Here is a 4,615-nt window from a genome sequence, read left to right as displayed (position 1 = left end):
CAAGGGGTCCCTGCTCTGGTCCTCCATGCTTTAGAGGGCATCACCATGACTTTTGTCCAATCATGCCTCCCTAACAGGGCAAGGAATTTACAGGGCCAAGGGGATGTGCCCACTGGAGCCCCTGCCCCATGTCTAAACCCATGCTCTTGGAATTCCTTGCCCAGGAGGCCCTGAGCCTGCTTCCAGCCCTCCCTCCTGCATGTATCCTGTGCCTCCAGAGTATGCACCCCAGGAACATGGCAGCCACAGGGCAGCTGTTTGTGGCAGATCTGCACAGAGCTTGGTGTGTTGCATGTTTTTGTCATAGTAGAAGACCCCTGATGTGAGGGATGGAACAGAAGATGGGAGAGAGGGGGGACGGACCACTTTGGAGCTCGGGGCCAGGTGTAGACATTCCTGTAAAACTGTGTTCCACACAGAACTCCAAGGAGTGGAAAGTTCTGAATTGAAATCTGACCTTCCAGGTTTTTTTAAAGGTGTGTTTGTCAAGGTAGGAGAACAGACCAAGTTTTATTTAACAATGAGTTTGTTTAGTTTGACTTATGACTTTTAAATATTTAGACATACAAGTATGGTATGATGCCTCCTTTGACTCTTGTCCCAGGGCCCTGCAAATGTTGGGGTGGACCTGTTCAGCTACAAAGTTTATTGAGTAATGGAGAATTTTCTGAAGCTTTCACAGATGAACAGGGGAGTGGGTGACATTTGCAAATCACAAAGTAAAACTTCCTACAATTTCTATTTAACCAGCTCTGCTCTTCCCCCAAATTTCCTCTCCTTGCTACAGCCAGCTCATACCTCCTTCCTCCCCAGGAACCATCTCCTTGGCTGGCCTCTCCAGCCTTGCTAGCTCCACCCCCCTCACTTCCCCACCCCCATCACCTCTCGAAATCCCCTCAGTTCCATCCCACCCCTTCTCTGCACAAAAGCCCTGCACCTCGTTAAATAGCTCTCAGCAAAGGAAAAGGCCATCCTTGGTCAAATGGTTTCTTCTCCCCCACTTGTCCTGCTTTCTGCTGTCATAGTCTACTTCCCATCATAGTTGTATGAGTATGTCTTTGAGTCATCTTTCCCGGTATCCTCAAGGGCAGAGATTGCATCTGGTCCAGCTCTGTGACTCTTCCAGCACTTTCTACTTTGACAGCATTCGTGCAAGAATTCATGTAAGAATTCATGGAGAAGTTGGGATAGATTGAGCTAGGGCATGAAAACACTTTAGGAAGATCAATCTGTGCAGGACTTGTGTCAGAGTCAGCAAGGTGAGGGAATAAAGAAGGGCAGTTTGGAGGCTGTTGCCATAGAGCAGGTGTGAGGCACTAGATGTCAGGGACGCGAAGGCAGGACAAATGGATGCAGGAGGCAGTACTTTGGGCTTAGTGAAATGCCTTACATAGGCCACAGGGTTCAGACAGAACTAGAACTCAAGCCCCGCAATTCCCAAGCTGTACAATTTCATCCATACTGAGTCTCAGAAGAGGTGAGGCTGGAACCGAGTCTTACATGCTGCCGAGGAGGAAGAGGTTTGCCCGGCGGACACGGACATGGAGTACTCTACCAGGCTCCCCCAAGCAGGATTTCTGCAGGAGAGTCTGGCCTTCCCCCTTGGGAGGAAAGAACAGGCCCCAATCTAGGCATGGAGAGGGGCTGAGGAACACCTCATGGGTAAGAGACTCATGTTAGCTGCTCACCCTGGGAGGGGTGATAGTCCCACCGGGTCCCTGGGGACTGGCGAGGGATGAGGGGAGTTGTGATAACTCTTGACACCTCTACATGCTCCATGCATTACTCCTGACCACCCTCTTTTCCACCTCCCTACCCAGTGAATCCCTGGGTACCCTTTAAGGTGCTTCTTCCATGAAGCCTCTAATCCTCAGACTTTTCCCCACTGTGCCCTCAAAGCCCTGTGCTTCAGCTCTCGCTTACCACTTGCTACCCTCTGCAGATAATAGCTGTGTGACTTTGGCCAAGTCGCTTAACCCCTCTGTGCCCCAGCTTCATCGTCTGTAAAAGGAGAGTGATGAAAGTACTGTCCATGGGGTTTTCGAGAGGATTAAACGAGAAGAAACAGAGCAACTGCTCCACACCTGCCAGCCATTCTGATCGTGACGATGACGTCTTGTTCTGCTGGATGACTGTGGATCTATCTCACCCACCATGCTGCAAATTCTTTGAGAACAGCACAGGGATCACATCTGGCTTGTCCATGTCTCCCCTAGGACCAGTCCAGGGACAGGTGCACACTAGGCCCATTTATTTGATCCACCAGCACTTATTGAGCACTTGCTGTGTGCCAAGCCCTGTGATAGAACCTGGGTTTAGAGATAAATAAGAGGGTCAAGGAACTGCCAAGATTGAGGCAGACACAGACCCGTACATAGAGTGCAGTAGAGGGTTACAGGCTCTGGGCTGAGGCCATGTGAGCACAGTCAGGCATGAAGGAGGAATCAGGCAGTTTCAATGAAATCAAAGCTGCCTGGGATGGGCGGGCCCATAGCTCACTTGGGAGAGTGCGGTGCTGATAACACCAAGGCCACGGGTTCGGATCCCTATATAAGGATGGCCGATTCGCTCACTTGGGAGAGCGTGGTGCTGACAACACCAAGTCAAGGGTTAAGATCCCCTTACCAGTCATCTTTAAAAAAAAAAAAAAAGCTGCCTGGGATGGGCGGGCCCATAGCTCACTTGGGAGAGCGTGGTGCTGACAACACCAAGTCAAGGGTTAAGATCCCCTTACCAGTCATCTTTAAAAAAAAAAAAAAAGCTGCCTGGGATGGGCGGGCCCATAGCTCACTTGGGAGAGCGTGGTGCTGACAACACCAAGTCAAGGGTTAAGATCCCCTTACCAGTCATCTTTAAAAAAAAAAAAAAAAAAAAGCTGCCTGGGATGAACTGAACTGTCCCATTTGACCCCCACAGCAACAGCATTTAAGGATGAGGAGATAGTGACTCAGCTAAGAAAATCCCACCACTAGTAAGTCATGAGGCTGGGCCTGGGACCCCAAGCCTCTCACTTCTCCAGGAGGGGGCTTACAGTGAACCCCTTGAAGACCCCCTCCACCGCTCCCCAGCCTCAGCGTCTGCCCAGAGCCTTGCAAGTTAAAGAACTTCTAGGCAATATCCATTCATTCCTTGGGCTCTACCTGGTGCTGGCCCCTGGACTCCAGGGTATTTTTAGCTCTGGGTGGCCTGGCCCTGTGGGTGATTGGCAGCAGGCAAAGCTCACTTTCCTGAGCCCTCCGGTGTTGCTCCTGGCTCAGCATGAGAGAGGTGGTTGGGCACAGGGAGGGGGCTTAGGCACACCTGGCATCCCAGTCCACAGCTGCCTCATTGTCCCTGGGGGAGGAGCTGGGCTGCTGCTACTGCCACTGACCCGAGGCTGGGAGCATTCCTTCCTGTTGACTCATCACAGGGAATGTTTTGGGTTCAGCTGGGGTGGGGCAGGGGCACTGGGGGGACATCTTGGACATGGGTGGCCAGGATGGATGGCAGGCCCCTGGCAGCAGGGACAGTGTGACCTGGTTATCACCCAGGGATCAAAAAGGTCCACCTTGCCATCCTCGCCCTTATCACACACTGCCTGTGTCAGTGCTTGTTCGCACTTCTGCCTCCCCCACCAGACTGGGAAGGCCCCCTCCCAGCGTCTAGCACTCCAGCACACAGTCTAGCACATCGGAGAAAATCAATAAAGGTTTGCTGGATGAATGAGCCTTTAGAAGGGCACTCAAGCAAGGGGCGGGGCATGAGGTGAACCAGACTTGGACTGGTCTCAGCCTAGGGAGGAAGCTGGAAGGCTGGAACCCTCTGCCCGTTTTACAGATGGAATCACTGAGGCACTGAGTGGGACCAGGTTTTGGGGGGGAAAAACGGGGCTGGAGCTGGGATTCAGACATACAGGTGTGCAGTGCAGCTGATGGGACTCCTGCCTCTCTCTGCCATTTCTGCATTTATTTTACTCCACAGTCCCCCTCCCACCCTCCACTCACAACCTCCCCCCATGAGCCTGGCCAGCAGCCGGGACTGCCTCACTCCACACGGTAAGGGGATGTAGTGGAGGGTTTGAGTTCTCCCATTTACTGTTTATTACCTGGGAGAGCAAGTCGTTTCTCCTGGGGCTCAGCGTTCCCAACTGCGCAATGGGCACACCACGCTGGATTCAATAAACTTCGGGGGACCAGGGCAATGGAGAGGCCCGCCTGTTACTGCGAAGACAGCGCAATTGCACCACTCCATCCCCGTCTCATTTGACCTGAGCCCCCCACCCCCCACCAGAAAAAGGCGTTTACAGTGTCCTTAGTAACCAGGCTCAGGGGATTCAGACCCCATGACAGTGAGGCGCTGCTACGCCAAGGGCGCTGGCACCTCCCGGAACTCACTGAATGTGACTCTGGAGCTAGGCATTATCACCCGGTTCCGCAGAAGAGGAAACTGCGCCGTCTGGGGCGGGCTTCACGAGGCCCCGCGCCGTCGCCCTCTCCCGGGAACTCCGATCCGCCCGTCCCTCCTGCTGCAGCGCGCCCGTGTCCTCCCCGAGAACAGCCGACCCCTCCCGGCCCCGCAACTTCCCAGCCGGCGGCCGCTGCGGCTGGGCGCCCCCGCCCCCTGGCCCGCGTCCCGG

Source organism: Galeopterus variegatus, unplaced genomic scaffold (genome assembly GCF_000696425.1).
Source record: "Galeopterus variegatus unplaced genomic scaffold, G_variegatus-3.0.2 Scaffold6764, whole genome shotgun sequence".
In the NCBI taxonomy this organism is placed as follows: Eukaryota; Metazoa; Chordata; class Mammalia; order Dermoptera; family Cynocephalidae; genus Galeopterus; species Galeopterus variegatus.
Note: the sequence above shows the minus strand (reverse complement) of the source record.